The sequence below is a fragment of the Falco biarmicus genome, chromosome 10 (assembly GCF_023638135.1).
Source record: "Falco biarmicus isolate bFalBia1 chromosome 10, bFalBia1.pri, whole genome shotgun sequence".
Taxonomy (NCBI): domain Eukaryota; kingdom Metazoa; phylum Chordata; class Aves; order Falconiformes; family Falconidae; genus Falco; species Falco biarmicus.
In genome coordinates this window covers 1,764,619-1,786,250 of record NC_079297.1, presented here as the reverse complement: position 1 = coordinate 1,786,250, position 21,632 = coordinate 1,764,619, and the positions used below count along the sequence as shown (strand labels likewise).

Below are 21,632 nucleotides of genomic sequence, written 5' to 3'. Positions count from 1 at the left end.
CAGCGTGCCATCCGCCCAGGTGCTCTCTGCCACTTGCTGTCGGGGTGTGTGATAGCTCTGCAGCACTGCTCTTAGCACCCCTATTCCTGTCATCTGGAAAAGGGGGGCTTCTCTTGAGTTCAGTACCAATGGAAGACAAGTATTTTTCCCTGTTACATTGAGAAATCTCCTTTTTCCTCCCTGCCAGTGAGCTCTGCCTGATACAGACTAAGGAGATAATTCAGCTGTGACTCCTGGGAGAGCTGTGGATGCTACTGGAAAAGGGTTGGAAACTGCCAGTTGGCAAACCGGACTTCCCACCAATCCATCTATAACCTAACATTTGGGGTGAGGATAATCAGGCCCCATACCTGGATAGCAGCCCCGAAGCAAGCATTTGCTTTCCATGGGGCACAATTCAGTAACCACTGGTGGCAGGCATTGCGCTGGGAGGCAATATCTGAGTGAGGGGCTGTCGTCTGACCCCTCATTTCTTTGTGCACTGGGGGACAAGGAAGTCCCATGTCCTTTGTTAGCCTCTGCCTGCTTTCTGGCCGAGTTCAGCTGTACTAGCCCATGCTGTTTCCAAAAAGCCTTGAAGATTGTTGGAGCAGATGTATCTATATAGTCAGTTCAGCCCAGGTTTGATCCTGCTCTTGGGACCAGAGCATCAAACCCTGAAGCTCATGCTAAACTCCTGCCTCAGCTGGAGCTCTGCAGGGGTGGAGAAGCCCAAACCTTGATCATGGGAGTTGCACTGACAAGCTGTTGGCAGGGCTGAAAGCTCTCCAGATGTATCTCTTTTGAGCTTGTGCTTCCCCTTCTAGTGCAAATGACCCCAGCCAGGCAAGCACACAGCAGTGGTGGGACTGTCTGCTTCCCCACTCATCTTCTCCTGGGTTTGCTGGGACCATCACAGGGGTGACTGCCCATCTTCAGAGCAGAGCAGCCTTTCCCTGCCCCAGCACTTGGCGCTGGGTATTTACACTCAGGGTGGAGAGGGTCTCTTGCAATAGCTGTGTTGGACACTTCACACAAACTGGTCCCGATGTCCCTGACAGGCAATCACCCCATGTCTGCTCAGCAAAGGGATCATGTTTTCTCAAGCTGTTAGGAGTTGAAGATGGGCTTGGCCTTCCTGTAGGCCGCTATCAGGGATGGGTTTGTAGGGCAGACGGAGACCAAGCTGCCCTGGTCTCCCCTAACATCCCAGTTGTGAGGACAAGGCGTAAAGAGCCCATTTGTTCAGTCTGCCAGTATGATCTGATCTCATACTCTGTCTTTAGCAGAGAAGCCGTTTCCCCTTGAGCAGTGTTATGCACTTTGCAGTTATTTCTTTAAAACTACTTAGTTATACATTTGCTACATGTTATTTTGAATTCTCTTGAAGATCAAGGACGCTACAAAGCCAGCAAGATAAAATTAGCATCTGAGCTGTAGCCTTTGCTTGGTATAAGAAATGCAGATCAGCTTCACTTGCAGTGAATGCTGGAAGGTGAATTTCATTTACGTCTTCCTTTCAGCAGACCTAGTTCTGCCATCCTTGTTTGGTTTGAGTGCCACCACAGCCCGTAAGCTGTCCTGGTAGTTTCTGTAAGGCTGCTTCCACAGAAAAGTATCAGCCAACAGCATGGGTGTTGAATTGAACCTCAAAGTGACAAGAAATCAGTTTGTTCAAAATCAGTTCTTATTTACTCACAATGTGATCACTGGGTGTTCCAACAGGGAGTCAAGGGGGAACAGTCAGGCTGGTTTAAGTTTGTGTACAGCTCTCAGGAACCCTAAGCACAGCACCAAGCCTGGGGTTTTAAAAGGCATTTGAAGGTGAGAGAGTGCGTGGAGAAGAGCTGCTGAAATGACTTGAAGATCGGAGGAGTGCTGTGAGGTGGGGGCTGTAATGGCCTATCAGTTTGGGTTGTGCCAAGGCTCAGGAGGCATCTGATTGTGGTGAGTGCTCTCAGGGGGACAAAGCAGTGGGTCTTGAAGGTCACTTCAGCTTTGCAGAGGTAAGCTGAGCAATCCCTGGAGGAAACAAGACACGTGTGTTAAAAGTGAGCATAACCATCAGGAGGGTTGATCAAAATGGCAGCCTGAAGACTTTGTCTTGATACCTGTTCCTCAAGGCAAATTTCTAAGTCGGGTGCTTTTCAGGGACCTAAGTTTCATAGAATCACAGAATACCTTATGTTGGAAGGGACCAATAAGTATAATCCAATAAGGATCATCTGATAAGGATCATGAAGTCCAACTCCCTGCTCCTTGCAGGATTACCCAGAACTAAACCATGACCGAGAGTGTCATCCAGATGAGCCTTGAATTCTGTCAGACTTGTGTCGTGACCACTTCCCTGGGGAGCCTGTTCCAGGAACTGGCCACCCTCTCAGTGAAGAACCTGTTCCTAATGTCCAATCTGAACTTCCCCTGATGCATCTTCATTCCATTTCCTTGTGTCCTGTCACCAGAGAGGAGATCAGCACCTTCCCCGCTGCTGCCCCACTTGGAGTTTAATCAGTTTTAGCCCTATACAAATTCATAATACAGAAACAAAAGAATAAAAGAATAAAAGCTCATTTCATGTACCAGACATCAAATGAGATAATCTATGGCCTCTTCTACTTCCAAAATGTCTAAGCTTCTGGCTTTCAGTCTCAGTAAGTCAGGTCACTCTATGAGGGCAGGTTCTCCACCAAGTCGACGGTAGGAAGAAACCAAACGCTCCAGCTCTCTTCTCTGATCTGCTCTGGGGCCCTGCTCACTTCTTGCGCACAGCCCTCACCGCATCGCCAGCACAGCCTTGGGTCCCTGGTCAAGTCCAACCTTGCTTCATGCCCCATGGCTGCAAACTAGTGCTGGATAAACTTCAGGAGACAAGGTCAGGGCTGTGTCCCCCAGCCCAGCACCACTCCAGCACAAACCAGCCCCTTCCTTGCATTCAAGTGAGGGCTGGAGCAGACTGGGCCAAGAAATGCTGGGCAGAAAACCAAAGTTTAGGTCCTTACTTTTTTCCTCTGGCCACCATTTAAGCCTTCACCTAATCCATCCTCCTATGGGTCTGCTGGTGACGTACCGTGTTATCTGTTGGTGAACAGGCCTAAAATTGACAGCCTTCACAGCATTGCCTTGGCCCCATTAGGTCTCATAGATGAAACATTATCTTCTCAACCTGGACCAGGAGGTGACTGGAGGTGCACCTATGTGATGGACACCTGAGCTGAACCCTTCAGGTTCCGCAGTCTTCCTGTCCAACAGCTCAGGAGTTAAAGTGTCAACTCCAGAAGCAAAGGCTGTGTTTGAATGTAGTACATTCTCATCTTCTCTTCTTCTGTTCATGGTGGGTCATCCAGGGGGACAAAGAGTCAAAGGAGGAGGAAAAATTAGAACTGCAGCAAAGCTGCCTGGAGATGTAGATGGGGTCTCAGAGGGGACAGTCAGGATTAAAAGACCCATTTTCAAAACTGGTAAATGACTGTGGATGATTTATGTTTACAGATTCTGCATCCAGAAGCTAAGGAGCCCTATATTTCCAGTTGATTAATTCCCACTGAAATAAGGGATGCATTTTCTGTCTCTCTATTTGCAGATGTTTCAGAATATTTCTGAGTTTTTCCACAGATTTTGAGGTGATTTACTGAGTAAGATCTAAGTTGGGTTGTCAGTGAGCATAAACGGGTGTCAGTCCCTTGATCTTCATTGATTTATATCCATTTATGCCAACGCAGGATTATTCTTTCAAGAAGGTAGCTATGAGTCCAAGCTTTAAAGCCTAAGTTGTTTTAATTGGACTCATAGGTAAAGTGTTTCATGTTTCCAAAGTGAATACTCAATAGGATGAATTCAAAGACACTTTCACAAAGTTACCAATACGTGCTTAGAAGTAGGTGTTTCTGGGAATACTGCTGTCATTTACGCTAGTGTATTTACAGCAAGCCAGCAAGAAGCAATGCAAATGCAGTCCATCTGGAACCACTGGCACTAGCATCCATTCAATAATAGCAACCAGGCAGATCTGGATGCTTAAAAAAGATAATGTCATATGCAACCACTTTCTTTGTTAAAAAAGGTAAAGTTGCACATTGACCTAAAGATAGATGGATGCCACAAACATCCTGATCCAGACTTCAGAATCTGGGTCTTCGTATCCAAATATTTTTTGTTTGTTTGTTTGTTTGTTCCATTAGAGAAATATGACTGCCAGTGAATTTTAGTTCTGGAGCCAACTTCTGCAAAATCTGAAGGAGGTGGGAAGCTGGATTCTGTCTACTTTGCTGAACACACCAGAACACTGCCCTCATTCAGAAATCCCTAGACTATAGCTGAAAGAAAATGCTCTGCTTGTGAAACAGTTCTGCATTGCCTTTGGTCACAGGACAATAAAACATTAAAATGAGAGCCCAGAGGAACAGAGCAGGGTGCTGCTCATGGCCCAGCAGAGGCTGGTCACCATTGCTGTGTTTATTAGAGAAGAGAGCACAGCATAAGCTGTCATAGCAGCAGGTCACTGTCCCATCATGGGAGGGACAGGGACAACTGATGAACTGCTGATATTTTAAGGATTTCTGTTGATACAGTCAAGTCCTTTTTTCCTAGGGAAACGAGTAAAGTCCTTAAGGACCATGGATGACCAGGATTCCCAGTAAGTAGTAGCAGCACCCAGTAAGTTTTCTGCCTTACTGGTTTATGGTCAGGTTAATATTCCCAAATAAAAGACAACCAAGGGAGAGGCAGGTCACGTGTCATCTTCCATTGCACAGAGTTTCACTGTGAAATACATAGAAAATTAAGGAGCCTACAGTTTTTGCAAGTAGGTTGCTTGCTTGTCTTCTCTTCCAATGGCCATGGTTAAAAAGAAAGGCCAGGAAGAGAGGGAACGTATTTCCTCTTTCTAGCATCTGTCTGAAACACCCCTGAAATGGTTTGCTTGGTCCCCAAGTCACTCTAACATGAGGTTCACACTTTTCTTTCTGCTGTTATTTTACATTTCATTACTCCAGTGTTTTCAGATGAAAATAGTCCTACTCCAACAGATGACTGGAAGCGTGGTTTCTCTCTGTGGCAAACACATTGTTTCTCTGCTCTTCCTCAGCATTCAGGTGAACCAGGAGCACTCTGCATCCTCCATAATGGTTCCTCCTCAGATGCTGGGACTGATGTGATGGCAATTTCTGTGAGTTCTGTTACCTGTCCTAACACAAAATGCATACATGTGTGCGTACATCCACACACTATTTTTCACTGCCTGCTTCCAAGCTGATGTGGGAGCTGTGGGGAAAAGATGAATGTTATTTGTCAGTTTGGTCTGCTAATTACAGGATGTGGTTTTTGGAGAAAAAAAAAAAATTGTTTTCACTTGCAGTCTTTCCAATCTGTTTTGAATTAGGAGACACTCAGGATTAGAAAGTGTTTTCTCATTAGAACAAATGTCACAGAATTAAAAACCTCTTCATTTAAATTCCTCCTAATGTTCTTTGGCTTGAACAAGTGAGCTCTTAATGTCCATTTTAATTAAAGCATTTCAATGGGATTTCAGCTGGGCACCTAATGACAGCAAATCTCTGAGAAGTGGATGTGGTCCAACTAAGAAGGGGAATTCCAGGGTGGGAACTTCAGCAGAAGCTGTCCTTTTTTGGCTTTTTAGGGAAAAGTGTTAAAGGAAACACAAATTAAGATCTGTCTAGAAAAATGATCTCATGCTTACAGTGGGCAGAAATACTGCATGGTTTGGGAGATGCTGGCTGGGGGTGTTAGGTTTTGCAAAGGTGATGATCTGCTTTTCCCTGAGCCTCTATGAACTTTTCTCTTTTTGCTGCTGTACTGGTTTGTAAGTCATCAGCGTAGGCTCTAGCAGCTAAGCAGGATTGCTGGCCACAGGCTTTAGCACCCTGCCTCTACTGCCAGATTCCTCCTCTCCCCCACCCACTGACCCCAGATTTCTCACTTCTATTCAGGTAAAAGTTTCATCCTTCCCCCATCTCCCCGGCCAGCTCCCACGATGCTGGATCCATGTGCCAGTCACACCCACAACTGCAAGTGCAAAGGACCTTGTTACCTTTCTCAGGAAAGAAGTCCTTCGAGATGCCCGATGATTTGGGCAAGGGCTGCTGGACAAGTGTCTGGTGGTTACAGGAGGGCGGTACATAAAGTACTGGGGAATAAAGCATCATTCAAGCACGTTCACATTCCTTTCCTAGAGCACAGAAATGGCAGAGGGAAGCACACTGATGGGGAAGTGGATTATCCAGCCCCTCAGTGCTCTTCTTTTCCAGCTACTGCCTGGACAGCACCACTGCCCCTGCTTCTCCCTTTCCCCCAGAAGCAGCTTGGGGCACCACAGAGCGAAGAAGCTGGTCCCTGCCTCTGCTTCACCGTGTGGCCACCGTCCCAGGTGGATCTAAGGGCAGGAGAAGGATCTGAAGGCCAAGAGCCAGCAGGTAGTGAGAGCAGCATGTGGCCAGTGTTTCTCCATAGTCAGTGTACACCTTGGAAGAGAAACAAACTGTAGGATCAGATCTCACTGATGGAAATCTGACAGCTCTATTAAAGTCAGGAACTTCCCCTGGGTTCACACCAGTAGTGTCTGGCTCACTATCTCCCTCCTTGAGTGACAAATAAATCTGGAGACAGTTAATAATGAAAGACTATTAAAATAAGATTTAGCCTTTATTGTTCTTGTGCTTTCACGATTTGTCAGGCACTTGAACCAAACAAAGGAAATGTCAATCTGGGAAACACTGCTCATACCCATATGGTAGCAGATTTATTGGTGTTTGTGCCCAGGCACCACCCAAGGGGGGAGGAGTGCTACCTGGGCACGTGCTGCCACATGTCACTAGCATTTCTGCCCCCTTCCCTCGGGACAATCATTTAAAGCAGTCACCTTGACTTGATAGCTCAGAAACAGTACCGCTATTGGAGCTGGGCAGCATTTCTGGGCCAAAAAGCATCTTGACAGACAATGTATTGTTTTCAGGAAGAAAATGTTGTCAGCTTGATGGTTTAACCTCCAAAATTCAGACAAAGAGGTTCATTTTGAATGATCCTTGGAAGTAATACTCTTTGTTTGCTTCCCCCTCCCTATCATGTTAATCACTTCTATTTCTTTTTAGAGAGAATCCTGTTTGTGCTCTCTCACATTCACAGCTTATGAGCTGCTTCGTATCCTGGGTGAGGTAGAGTGAGTGCTTAAGAACATATCTTTGGTTTTCTTACTTTGACAGCAGTAAGAAAACATGAAAATAAGCACAGGTTTTGTTTTCAGACCATCTTCAGCTGCATGTAGTGTGCAGTTCCTGGAAGAAAAGGTACTTGGATACACACAGGAACAAAAAACAATGCCAGTATTAATTTTGCATTGTGCAGGAGTTCCTGCACTCGTGGCAGCAGCAGCGTGCAGGAGACTGGCATGAAATGTGCCACCCTTCCCCAGTTGTGGGACAGCAGTTGTATGGATACAGCACAGCCACGTTAGAGGCATCTGGGTTTTGAGATTGTGTTCACTGAGTTTTTCTCCTTCCACATGAAGTTGGAAGAACCCCAGCTCGCCCACTCCAACATCCTTTTATTGTTTTTAGACTGACTTTGACATCGGGTGGAAAAACAGAATTGACAGAGGTAAGATCCAAGGTCAGAGCTGCTCACCCGTCTCTGTCATCCCGCTGAGCTCATAAATTGGTGTTAATACCTCCTGGAAAAAACAACAAATATAAAAAGAGAACCTTGCTCACACTTGGAAGCATACCCATTACTGGGGCAGCCACTGCGGAGCGTGAGTCCAACAGGACTGCAAGTGCAGACAAAATCCAAAGGCTGTTCAGCGCTGTTCAGTCCAGCTATGGTGCCCAGCCCCTGGCAGCATCCTGCCCATCTCCCAGTGCAAGCAGGAAAAAGCTGCCTTTTTAGCCAGCTTGGTTTCTTTAAACATCATAAAGCACCTATATATTTTTTGTTACTCTGCTATTAGAAATCTACTTTTGCAGAATGACCTTTTTTTCTCACTTGTTCTTTAAACAGCTACTTATAATGGGGCTGCGTGGTGTGGAACGCACAAATGAGTGAGCAGCCTTTGAGATGCACACCCGTGTCCCCTCCACTAATGATTCTCTTGAGTGGGATTCATAAAATCTATTGTTGTTGCTGCAGATTGGCCACGGTGTGACTTTGGAGAAAATTCTTTCTGTGTTGACACTGTTGCTTCATTGTTATTCTTTCTGTATCGGTGGAACAAAATGAAAAATTCATTAAAAACAGAGGAAAAAAGGGAAAGAGAGAAAACCAGCAACATTTCTCTATCTCCCAGCAGAGTGATAGGGGAGAGAGGGGTGAGAGGGTTAAATGTCTGAAGGATTCATAGCCACACAGCAGTGTCCTGGACAAACATGTAATAAAAAGGACCTGTCACTTCCTTTACAGCGTATGCTATCACATTAGGAGCCAGAGAAGGACCTCACAGGAGGACTTGCTTTCTTCAGGATGTTTCAGCAGGCAGGAACCCCTCGAAGGAGCTCCAGGAGCTGTGCTTTGGCCACACGGAGCTCCCCAAGCAGTGTGCTCTGCTTTTGGCCCCTCTCTCCAAGCCTGGCAGGTCCCCATGCGCTCTCCTTTCCAGCAGGGCTGGTACCCACGGTCCCCACGTGGTCTCAAGTTCCCAAGGACATCACTTTTTCTCTGGCCTGCCCCTAGCCGAGGAGGTGTGGGAAACAGGCATGGACAGGTTCTGCCAGCAGTGAGACCCAAGGACCAGCTCCCCCACCACACAGATGCTGTTGATGGGCTCCCAGCACCTCATTTTCCAGCAACAGCGCTGGTAACTGGGAGACTCTGCAGGCAGCTGCCCACAGCCCTGTGTTGACTTCTAGGGCCTGACTGAATTTCAGAGTCTGCATTCTCCAGGACACATTTTAAGGGATATCAGCGGTACAGAACCTATTGCTAGGCACAGCCAGAAGAGCTGTGCCATTCCCTGGAGAACTTCCTCACCAGTGGGACCACAGCAAAATTGCTCTGTGTTAGTCCTTCAGCCTTAGGACCAGCACATGGCCTCTGTTCAGGGCAGACTGACCAACAGGCTTGGAACAGCAGATCCTCAGCTCTGAAGATCAGAGTTCCCCCATCCACCCTTTCCTGGGGCGAGGTGGACAAGGAGCATTGTCCTAGTGACAGAGGTGAACAAGAAGTGTTGTGATTCCTTACATGGGATCTCACAAAACGCCATTTACCTTGGTGCTGGTAAGGATTTTGGCAGAGTCTCCCAGAGCATCCTGGTACCCAAGTCAGGACATCACAGTCCAGACGGTGGCTTTGTAAAGCAGCAAAAGGCTGGCTGAATAGCCAGGCTCCAGGGAGGTTTGGGGTGGGTTGTACTCTGCCTGGAGATCAGTTACAAGGGGCAAGACCACCTCTTACAAAGGGAAAGACCCCTCAGTGGTCTTTCCTGGGACCTATTCTAATAGCCCTAGCAATGGCCTGCAGAGGGACAAAATGCACCCTCAAGTTTGCAGATGGCACCAAATATGCAGTCAACGTGTGAGGGCAGGGCTGCCACCGGGCAAGGGCTGCATGGGCTGGTGGAACGGGCCTACGGGGATCTTACAAAACCCAGCGAGGACAAGTGTGAAGCCCTGGACGCAGGATGGACTGTCCCCTTGCCTTGGGTTGGGAACTGACTGGCAGGAGAGCAGCTCTGCTGCAAAGGTCCGGGGGCGCCACTGGGCAGCAAGTGAAGCTTGAGGAGCAGCGCACCCAGCAGTGAGGAATGGTCAGTTTACAGCGGGTGATGCCTGCTCCCTCTCCTCCGCACGCACCAATCACATCTGGAACAGCACATGCAGTTGGGCCACCTCCAGGACAAGAAATGTGGTGCTAAACTGGAGTAAGTCCTGCAGAATCCCAGGAGATCAGGTGAGATCGCCAAGGTCCCTTCCAACCTGAGCTCTCCTGGAATTTTGTAGCACCTCAGTCCTCTTCCCAAACGTGCTGCAGGTCTGCTCTGTAGCTGCAGCTTTTTATTCTCATGACAGGTCTCAGTCTCCATGATTATCACTATGTTACTTTTCCATCCGACGAAAGTGACATCCCAAAACCCAATTATGTAAATATTTTTTAAAAATAAAAATGACAAAACATTTCCCAGGATCCCTGCTTAGGGATTTCACAGGGAAAGAATAATTCTTTTTGTGATCAAGAGACTTAACTTCAAAACACCCAAACTGTAGGTCTCCATGGGGCACCTTTCTGCAGGGTTATTAATAAGAAATAATTGTTTTAAGTGCAGAAAAGTATGTGTACTTTCTATTCCCTTCCACAAGCCCTGCATCACTTGTCCTTAATGAATAATGAAAAACGCTTTTGTACTCTATTGCTTCTCACCCATAGATCTTAACGTGCTTGTTAAGCAGTTACAAATAGGACCTTAAAGAAAATCAGGTTTTGATGAAACCTTAATTCTGGACTAATAGGAGACACACCTACTTTTGCAGAAGTTTACAGATGTCACTGGGGCTTTTATGGGTTGAGAATTTTGGTCAAAAAGCCGAATGCCTCAACACTGGAAAAATATCACTAAATTATTCTGAAATGCTATTGCATAGCTCCATAGGAATTATAATGTCATACCCCTTGATCCTCCTTCTGGAAGGAACAGGAGACTGCCTTGCCCCAGACACGCACTCTGAACGCAGGACCGCCCTGATTCTCTGCCTCCCCTCGCTCTCAGGGGGTGACTTGTCATGGGAAGCAAAACGTGAGGAGACTGTTTTCCGAGGAGAGAGGGAGCGCAATGTCCCATGACAGACTAGGGTATTTGGATTCCAGTGGAAAATCCAATGAATTCCACTGAGAAGCTGACGTACTTTTGCCTTTCAACCCTTCTATAGGAAGCCCACTCTGCAGGTGAAAAACTGAAGCTTGGAAGAGATGTGTGAGTTGCCCGAGAAAAATTAAGCTGAAAGGACAGTTAATTCTTCACGTTTGGGTTGGTAGGTGCCCAGAGAACTCACCTCCAGCCCACAGGCAGACAGGTCTTGGTGCTGGCAAGAGCATTCACCTTGTGAAGGGGTCTTCCACCACCGAAGAACCCAGCCTTCAGAGGTGTCTCCTGGGCACCTCATCACTCCCACCAGCCTCAGCAGCAGCAAGCATCGTGCTGGGTCGTTTTGTGTGAGCGAGTTACGGAAGTGCCGCCGTAGTTACGCTGGCATCGGTGGCAAATACTTCAGGGGGGACGTGTCTGCGCCTGGATTGCCAATTAACACCCGTGCCGCGGCGCCGGGCCAGAGAGGTGGGTCGCGCCTGCAGGCGGGCCCTGGCCCTCCGGCAGCGCCGGGGGGGGCTGTGCCGGGGGCGACCCGCGGGGCGTCCCACCGAGCGGGAGCCGCTTCCCGCGGGCCGGGGCCACGCGCCCCCACGGTGCCGCCGGCGCGTCGCTGCTCCCGCGCGCCCCGGGGATGACACGGGGACATCCGTTCCGGTAAGCACATCTGGTCCCGCGGGAATCGGGTTTGTCTTGCTGGGGAGCGCGAGGAGCAAGCGAACACCGGGCGGAGAAGCCGGGCTGAGGGTCGGTCTGCACGGCGGGCGCCGGGGAAGCGCGGCGGGGCCGCAGCCCAGCTCCCGGCGTGCCCGCGGGCTGCCCGGGGCCGGTGCGCGGGCGGGCGGACACACGCGGTCTGCGGCTCCCAGCCTCGGCCGCCGCTGCGGGCACCCGGCCTCAGGGGCGAAGAGCGAGCGGCGCCGGGGCAGCGCGGCCCGGGCTGCGCCGGAGGTCGAGCCGCGGGGCCGGGACCCGCCGCCCGCACCGGCCCCGGTCCCCCGGCTCCCGCGGACTCTTCCACCGCGCCGGCTGTCGGGGGGGTGCGGGGCGGCGCGGGGCGGCGGCGCTCCCTGCGGGCCAGGCCCGGTGGCGCGGCTCAGCGCAGCGCAGCCCCGCCGGGCAGGGCCCGCCGCGGCGGCACCGGGGACGGGCGGCGGCCCCGCCGGGGTGGGCAGCGACCCTCAGCACTCCCGGTACCCCCCCCCGCCCCCCCCCCCCCCCCGGCGCGGTGCCGTGGTACGGTCGGCGGGAAGGAGCCGGGGCGGCGGGGCGGCGCGCAGCACTGTGCCGGCGGCTCCCGCGGGGCGAGGGCGGGCTGCTCCGCGCCTCGTCCCTCCCCGTCCTCCTTGGCGCCGTCCCGCTCGGTGAGTGCTGCCGCCGCTCCTTCCCGGCCGCTGCCCCGCGGCGGGGTGCCCCCCCCCCCCCCCCCCCATCCGCCCCGGCTGCCCCCCGGGCCGGAGGTGCTGTCCCGGGGGCTGCGCTGGCGGCTGGCTGCCAACGAGTTATTGCCGCCTTTATTTTTTTTCCCTTTACTTTTCTCCTTTCCCTGCGCCTCACTGTTTCTCCTGTGTTTTGCGGGGTTTCGTGGTTTGCTTCCCCCCCCCGTCTCTCCTGTTTAACGGGAGGGAAGCGCGCAGGTGCCGGCACCCGCGGGATGGGGGACTCCGGCGTTTGAACCGGCGGCTCCGGGACGCCCGTGGCGCTGGTCCGGCGTGGGGCTGGGCGGGGCCGTGCCCGCGGACCGCCCGGGGCTGTGCCCGGTTCCTTGGCCCCTGGCAGGAGCGGGCGGTGGGAGCCCCCCGCCCCCACCAGCCGCGGAGCCGTTCCGCACCCCCCGCATCAGCGCGGCGCCCCAGCGCCGCAGGGCAGCTCGGTGGCGTTCTGAGCGCGGTCGGTGCCGGCAGCCGCGGGGTGGCGGGTCCCCTGCGGGGTCGAGGCGATGCGTGAGCTCCCGGTTGCGCCCCGGCCGGGACGCGCGGCTGCCCCTGCCCCCCGCGGCGCGTTCGGCTGCGCCTCTGGCCGGGGGGGGGGCTGTAGAGCCGGGGGGGCTGGGATAGCCGCCTGCATGGAGAGCGGTGCGGGTGCGCAGCTTCGTTTCCCCCGCCTGTGATTCAGCGCGTGATTCTGCAGTTCGCTTTGTGGCAGGGGGCAGCCCTGGGCGGGCGGGGGGCGAGGGCAGCGAGATTCTGCAGTTCGCTTTGTGGCAGGGGGCAGCCCTGGGCGGGCGGGGGGCGAGGGCAGCGAGCTGGGCTGGGCTGCGGGCAACCGGGGCTTCCCCGCATCCCAGCGCCGCTCTGCGCCCCGCCGCCTCTGCTGCTCGGGCTCTGGCAAGGACTGAGGTTAGTAGCGTCGCGGGTGACTTTAGCTTACTACTTTCGCGGCCAGGAGAAAAAAAAACCCAAACAACGAAGTAACGCTCTTATTTCATAGGAAGAAGGGATTGTTGGCTTTCCGCTGGAAATGAAAGCCGTGAGGTGATGGATAGCTGGTGCCAGCGCCCGCAGGGCTGCCGCGGGAGCTGGTGTGGACAGCGGCTGCGGGTCCCGCTCCCTGAGCTGGGCGAGCTCTCGGGCCGGTGCTTGCGGTGGACCCTGGTGTCCAGGCTGAGCCTGTCACCTGGCTCTGGGCATCGCTGGCTGTCACTTCAGGTGAGCGGTGGCGTGTGCAGGCAGTGTCGCAGGACCGCGGGGTTATCCCTGCTGGGGGGGAGCGTGCCTGCACTCTTCTACAGGTGCTCCCACTCCGGCTCCGCTTCCTCAGCCGAGGAGGGACAGGTGGCATTTCCACTTGCCCTGTCCTTTGTTCTGATTCGGGCTCTTTGCATTATTTTCATCTGACGTTAAGAGTAGGGAAGGAGTTTGTTTTCTAGGCAAGGCCAGCGGCAGAGCCCCTGGGTGAGCAGCCTGTGCTGACTCGGTGTGCAGGGAAGGGCTGCTCTCTCCTCACCCTCACGGGTGACCGGGGAGGTGGGGAGCCTCTGTCACCAATTAAGCCCAGCACTGTGGCTCTGTAGCATCCTTCATGGGCTGCTTACCCTCAGTGACGATTTGTGACGAGGTTTATCGCTCACATTCCTGGAAGCCTTTTCCTGACTCCTGTTTTTGGTAAGCGGCATTCCCCTTGGCTGTGTGTGATACTTGTCTTCAGGAGGTGTGGATGTTTTACCATGCCGTGCCCGTGAAGGACTGCTGGTATTACTTCTCTCAAGTTCATGTTGTAGATGGATTTCAGGGGAATGGCAAAGCAGAACATGGGTTTCTTAAGAACCACTTTCTTTAGAAAAGGCAGATAATAAGCGATGAGTTTTGGAAGGATGTTTTATTTAGGGATTGTAAAGAGAGGATTAAAGCTCTTGACAGAGAACTGTTTATGTGGAATAAGTGATGGGACTTGATCATTCAGAAAAATAAGACTTTAACACGTTCATATCACCAAGAGAGCTTTCAGCTGTTCCTTGTCCCAAATCATTCAATAAAAGCAACAGAACTTACTTTGATTGGAGTTCTTTATTGATGGCTGCGTAAGTAGTTTTCAGACCTAGAAGTAAACTTGCATCTATTCAAAGAAAATGGTTTATGGATATTAAATCCTTGGTATGCTAAAGGTACTGTAGAGTTCTCAAGTATGTTAATTACAGGTATTAGAAATAGCAGTGTCTGTCTTGAAGAGAGCTGCAGCTTTTCCTTCCTTGCCCCCTCCCACGAAGTTGCTGCCTTGCTGGCGCGGTGCTGTGCTCCTGTGCTGGTAGAAGCACAAAGGCATCGCCTGCGGGATTACCGAGGTGGGGAGGGGTTGTGGAGGGGAGAAGAACCAAGGATCAAATTTTTCGGCCCAAGTTTTCATTCCAAAATGGGTTGCTTGTTCTTTTCACAGCTTGTGGTTTGTAAGGGAAAGGTTGAAAACACCCAGAGAGAAAAACATCCTAGGAAAAAAAATAATCTGAAATAAGTGAAACAGAGTGGAACTGCCCGGACTGTCATTGGGGTGGTCATAAACCTACTGAGAAAAGGGAGGGAGGAACCATTCAGATCAATAACAAGGTCTTTTTTTTTTTATGTAACTGTAGAGCTTTCATTATATAGTTTAAAAAAAATAAATTCTAAATGTGTGCTTTTTATAACTGTGTTGGTAGCCGAGGCTAAATCTGCAGAGTTGGTGCTGATCTGGGTAATCTGAATCAAGCTGAATGGTAAAGAGGCTCTTAAGAGAATCTGAAACCCAGGAGGCATTTTTCAGACCTGAGTTATGTCACTTTTTTTAGAGGTGCCTCAGGCAACTGCATTTTAAGAAGACAAAGCTTTTGTTTTCAAGCTGGCCTAGAAAAATGCCAAGGATGAATCCAAAGTAAAGGCTTTCAGAAGTTGTCATTTGTGATTAAGTTGAATTTGCTGTTGTGCACAAGAATGCGGCTGCCTTCCTTGGTGTGATGTGAACAGTGTCTATTTTTATTTTTACCATGAGTCCTAGTGTACCTGTGTAATTCAAGTGAGTAATAATACATGGTGGTTCTCACCTTAAAGTGTATATTTAATTAGAAGGTCAGATGTCTGCTGGCTCCATCTCCAATATAAAATTAATTGTATGTGCTTTACGGAAGGCAGAACTGAGGTGATGCCAGGGCAGAGATTGACTCTGAACCATGTTCTGCAGAATTAACATCTGCTTATATCTAGTTTTGCATTTAAGATGCTGGAAATGTCAAAGCGAAGGCTTGTAACAATGACCAAAGACTCTTCTTTTACATGTCATAGGAAATCCTCAGCTTGCGTGGAGACGAGTATGCATGCAAATAGTGAATCTAAAGGTTTTTCTTATGACTTCTCTTGTTTCTTGCAGCTTAAAACAATCAGAAATAGTATCCTGTTGTTGCCAGGCTGTAAGCAAACAAGAGGAGCTGCTGCTGTGGTGCCTGAGATGGGGGATAGTGTGCACGACATAAGAAATGATGCTGAAGTGTATACGTGGAAAAGTACGTCGCCTGCTATCTGTGGGTTTGTAAGCTCCCAGTGAGGCCCTTTCTTCTTTAAGAAAGGGGAAATAACGGGGAGTATTGTAATGAGTTCCTTTCCTTAAATAAAATGAGAACAGTTTCTGTCTTAAAATACAACCATCTTCAAGCAGCTTTGGCCTTACTAACAGTGTCTGAAGCGGTGCCGCCAGGGCAGGAGGAGGTATCCCTGGAGTTAGCCTCACCCTGAGAGACAACTGCTTTCTGTAGCTGTGCCTGGCTCTGTTCTGGATATCCAGGGAAGGGCTATAAGGGCAGCGTGAGTCATCTTTTTGGCTCTTTAACGCTGTTTAACGCAAACAATCCTGTTTGTTCTGCTTACTGAGGTCTCTTGTGCGTCCAACCTGAGCGGACCTAGAGGTGGATGTACCCCCCTTCAGGGGGGACCTGCTGAGCTGCCGCTGCTGTTGTTGCAGCGGGTGGATCCTGCATCTGGCACTTGGGCACCTAATAATGATATTTTTTTTTAAGAGCAAGCCTTGAGAATATGAAACCAAATACCGACATAGAGCAAGATGTGCTGGGGAGCAGTTCCCAAGGCAAGAGGTGGCCTTGCCTGTGCAGGGAAGGTCCCCCAACTGATATAAGGGCTTTTGAGATTTTGCTTCTACCCTGACACTGGAGCTGAATGGCAGGATGCTGAGCTCTGTTTCCGTAGCATTTCTGCACCTGCAGCAGAGTATTTCCTTTACTGAACACTCATTTGTACACTGCCAGTAAAGTTGCATAGCTGTCAATTATTTTTTGGGGTAACAAAATAAGTGAGTTTTTAGAATAGAGAACATAATGCCAGTTTTTTCTTTCCCCCTTTAAGAAAATGAGGTAAATAGCATGAGCACCTCTGGGCTATGTCCGTGTGAAATCAGTGATTCCCAGGTGAAGTCTGCAGCATCATCTGAATGTGGTGTGTGATGGTACTGAACAATAGGCACTGAAAAGTGCTGTAGCTTTATCTGATGCTTTTGTAAGCAGCTTATATTTCGACAAATACAGCCACAGTGGAAATGAATGTGAACTCATCTTCTGATTGATACTACAAGCAGAATAAGAATGGACTGGCTAAATGTATGAGCAAGATCCGTCAGTGAGGCAGTGCAGCTCCAGATCCTCCTGTGTCAGGATTAGGTAGCTTCTGCTGGGTCCCACCATCCTTGGAGGGGGAATGTCCTTCCACGTAGGGTGTCTGCCTGCTAGTGAGAATACCTAAACATGGAAATAGGGCTGACAGTTTCTGCCAGAGAAAGTATGGTGGAAATGGTGGCAATGGACGCTTGTTCTGGAAGCTGGGAGTAGATCAATGCTATTACTAATTTTAATGTATGAATTCCTGTGTTCAGGACTAGGCTGGCGAAGGACACAGGATGGACGGAGGAGGTGGTTGCAGAGCTTCCTTTCCCACGTGGGCTCTTGATGTCTTTATTAGTTGAAATCTCATGCCTTTCTTCTGCCTTTAGCAGTTTTTTTTTTTGAAAACAGTCTTGGGAGAGTTTGCGAGAAAAATCCTTCTAAAAGAAGGACATGGGGACCACTGGTTCTGTGTAGCACAGGGAGAAGGTACCTCTGCTTGGAGGTGGGAGGCTTGTTTGAACCGAATGTGTAGATGAAGCTTGCTGTCTTGAAGAAACAAGAACAATCTGGTGCTCCAATGAAGAGGTTTGGACCTTGACAACATGGGGCTGCATGGAAGCAACTGCTGCTGTGGATATCGTGTGACAGTCAACTGGCAGGCAGTGCTGCTGGCGTTCATGTCACCTTTTGCCTGGCCTTTGCTCTCAGTCGCATCTTGGATTTGCCAGGACTTCAAGGTGACTCTCCTGGTCTGAGATATGGCCCCTGTGTAGAAGATGGTGCTCAAACGTTTTTGGTTGGTTTTTTTTTTTGATAGATTTGAGAAGCTCTGTGGTCACTGTGGGACATGATGTTGCAGAGCTGATGGTGCTGTGTGGCCTGACTGAGCGTGTTCCTGCTGGGAGGGCAGTGTTGTGATGATTTGGTGGTTTGACAGCTCCTGGTGTCTGTCCCTGGAGCTGTATCTGCTTGTAAAACAGGTATTGCCTGTGACTGTTGATTCTGCAGCAATGTGCAATGCTTAGAGCTCTACTAGCCCCCAAAACTCTTCTGGGAGTTGGTAAGAACTGTAAGCGCTGTAAAAATCCTCTTAAGCTCCTCTAGTAACTCGGGCTTAATTTTTTTAAGTTTAGAGTACAGCTCTTTTTTGTGCTCCTGCGTTTCAACAGGCCAGTAAAACTTTGCCTTGCATGTGTACTGCCCACATCTGTGATGGATTTGAGAGGTCCCGTACATTCTCACCCAGGCTGGTACCCAAGCCCGGGGCAGACCTCCTCGCATCGCTGCAGGCAGTGTATCCGTGCAGACACAGGCATGGGTTGCTGTAGATCATGTCCCGGGGATGGGGACCTAGACCATGGAACTAGCTTTGAAATTTCAGTGTTTATAAAACTGTTGAAAAATCCTTGGTACAGCTAATCTCAGGCAGCCAGTGTTGGTTCTTTACCTCCACTAGCATCCTGGCACTCAGAGCACAGGTGATGGTGGAGAGAAACATGTCTTGGTAAATTCCACTGGAAGGATGCCCTGTGAAGCTAATGGTGTTGAACAGCTTCACGAGCACATGGGGAATGACTGCTGCCACTGATACACATCAAAGGTGGGCTTTGTGGGTTTTTTCCTCTTAATTAGGAGTGGAGTGCTTTCCTGCAGATGGGTTCCCCAGCCATTTGATCGCAGTATAAACAGCATTTTCAGGGAGGGCATGTTAATAAGACAGAGTTTGCTAATACCTCCTGTGAGCAGAACCACACCTCATGGCAGGAGAGAGGCAGGAAGGGCTTAGATGATTTTAATTAAAGTTGTTGTGAGGAAGAAATTAAATTTGGTCTCTTGCCCTGCTCGTATTACAAGGGGAGAGAGCTCAGCATCTCTGAACTGAGCTATTAGCTGCCTTCTGTTTGCCTAGGAAAAAAAGTAATTTCTTTGTCAGCTTTTACCCTGGCTCCTGGGCCCTGATTGCTTGTTTATCTTCAGCAGCTCCCCAAATCACTTTGAAGATGGGCTTAAACATTGATCATTTCTTACAGTCCTTCATCTTTGTTCTGCCAGCAGATATTACAAAAGGTATTTTAAGTTATCTCTTCTGCAAGTGAATGGGCTGTGTATGTGGTCCAGGAGAATAAAGCTCTTTCAGCTCAAGTATAAATCAGCTGATGTCTCAGCTCCCATGTTTGCTCCTAGTTCTTCTGAACTCGCTGCCCAGCCCAGCCTAGCCTGGAAAGCAGCAAGGATCCCAGGAGAGAAAAAATGCCAGTGCTACTTAATTTTGAGGCAAAAGCTACCAGTGTTCTGTTGGGTGAGCAAGATCCTGTTGAAACATGACTTGCTCTTATTACAACGGTGGGATCTTTTCTTTTCTTGCTGCACCCTGAAGAAGGGATGGGAAGGCCCTGCAGGGTGATGCTGTGCAGCTGGTGGGATGCAGCAGTGAGATGATGCCTGGCACTGGTAGCTGCTGGCAGGGTAGTATGGGGAAGAAACTTTGGATCTCTTCCTTTCCCGTTTGAGCACTGAGACCTGTCAGGGCTGGGAAAAAATATCCCACAACAGCAAAACATTTTTTCTGTATAAAACGGGCAGGAGAGAGTAGAGGTCACTAGTTCAGTGTGGAAAAGCCCAGGAGCTACAGTTGAACAGGAAGCAAGATTTGTTAAACCATTTAGTAGCATGTTTCTGATGGCTACTTTATGTATGCAGATACTTTAAGGTTTTTTGTTAGCACTGGAACGGTAACAGCTTATACCCGCCTCTTTCCTGGTGTTAGCCTGCAAGGGAGTGCACCACTGCCTTTAGAGGCATGATAACCTTGTTCCTGTGCGTGTTCCAAAACGATGGTGAGAGGAGCTGCGGGGGGGGGGGGGGGGGGGAGGGGCTCAGGCTGTGGAGGGGTTTGCCCAGCAGCAGGGTGCTGAGCAAACAGGTGGCCCAGCAGCCTGAGCCGCGGGGGAAGAGGCGATGCGCGTACTTGGGCTGTGTTCGTTCCTTTTATTATCGTTTCCTTCTGCAGTTCAATTTGCAGATGCTGTATCACCATCCTATTTTGTGTGCTTCTAGCTGATGATGTATGCCTGTTCAAATACTGATTTGCAAGAGGAGGAAAAACACAGTGCTTGTGACCTCAGAATTAATAAATTTTTAGCCATATATGTAGCATAAACATCTATATTTTATAGTGGGTTGGGAGGTATTGGTGCATGGATTCCAGCTTGGCAGGTCATAGGCTTTTACCCGTTAAGCCGTGTGAGTGATTTATGGCTAGCCCCAAGTCTTCACAGCTGGGTTGCCAAGCTGTAGCATGTGTGGGGAGTAAATAGTGTGTGTTTACACAAAGCCTTTTCTCTGGAAGTCCCACAGAGGAGGATGAACTCTGTGCTTCAACAGGCTGCTCAGGCTGAAAAGTTGCCGTGTCTTGGGGCAGAGCACAGTTAGACAATACAGCCCAGCAATGTCTATATTATATAGAAACTTTTTTCTTTCTTCTCTTGGCTGTAAACAGAAGGGGAGCGTTACCAAGCATCTCCTCAACTTGCAATGACGTGACAGTGATTTGAGTGAGAAGACTTCGTGCAACAATGGAAAACTGCCTTTAGAACCCTGCGTTACGCTTTGAGAAAAGAAAGTGCTTTTGGAAGCTGGTGCCCTCTGCCACACTGGACTCTGCTGTCCTTGTCTCTAAGAAACAGGCTGATGCTGACGAGGTGCACGTGATTATAGAGACCTGGGGACTTCTCCTAGTGACTGGCTTTAAAATTTTCAGCTAAGACTGGGCAGTATGTTTGGAATTATTTTCTTACTCTGAAGTTTGTCAACTTTTTATTTCACTTTCAGCTCCTCAAGTCATGAGCAAGGGGAGTTTCTAGCAAGTAGGCTGAAGACTAGCTGATAAAATAGATGTAAACCAATTAATTTGCTTTATTCTTGTTGATTCCTTGAATTCTGTTTGTTTGAAGTTTTCTAGTAAGAATAAAAGAGAGTAGGAAGTATTGAGAAGGCTTCCCACCTTCTAGAATTGCCACCATCCTGGTTCTTGTTCCTTGCCTGGAAAAAAAACCCCAGGCAATCTTTGACATCTTTCCTTACAGTAAGGTAGTATCTGAAGCTCTGTGCATATAGCTAGTGAGAAGCAGTCGTGGCTCTGGCGTTTATGCTCTAAATATATAAAAGGTAGGAGGGCATGTGACTTGGCCTGACCTTGGGTGGTAGCAGAGCTGGGAAGGAAGCCAGGTCTCTTTGCTCCCAGTTCACACTCTTCAAAGTTACTTACACTGCTCTGTTGTCTCTCCTCCCCCAAAACCTGCCTGCAAAATCCTCACTCGCAGCTGAAGGAGTCGACAGGGTCTTGCGTGCCTGAGCCAAGCCTGCTGCCTCTCCCTGTGATCCCCATTCCTAGGGGCTTTACCCTGTCACAGCTGATTTCCTCACAGAGGGGACCGGGCTTTGGGAAATACATGCCGTGCGGTGTTTAGCTCGGTGCAGGAGCATAGCAGTCATTTTTGCAAGGCTTAATGTTGGCTTGCAAGGAGGTAAACCGCTGCTAGGCTCCTTCCTTGCTGGGAGCCTGGCAGATCTGGCTGGAGTGCCTCAATTTTGTTTCATATTGCTGCATCTACTTATTTTACCACTCTTTTGTCTCAAGAGTAAACTCTGGGATCTCCTGTGACAACAGACACCTAATGATCTGTTGAAAAGTGTATGTAAAAAAAAGCAGACGTGGTGATACAGAGTTCCAGTCTGAAGCCTGGTGCAACACACTGGTGTACAGCTGGCTTT

The 21,632-nt window shown here is 49.6% G+C and overlaps 1 protein-coding gene across 3 annotated transcripts in view; it reads left to right on the top strand.

Moving 5' to 3' along the window:
- Window positions 1-11,280: 11,280 nt before the first annotated feature.
- The window catches only part of RALY (RALY heterogeneous nuclear ribonucleoprotein), a 124,451-nt gene continuing 114,099 nt past the window's right edge, over window positions 11,281-21,632 (top strand). The window contains exon 1 of one of the 3 annotated variants that reach the window (XM_056354811.1): window positions 11,281-11,440. The gene's annotated coding sequence lies outside the window, so the exon portion shown is untranslated. Of the gene's footprint in view, window positions 11,441-12,016; window positions 12,148-13,037; window positions 13,123-21,632 lie in introns of those variants that run through there. The other 2 variants (XM_056354810.1, XM_056354812.1) reach the window with 2 other exon arrangements.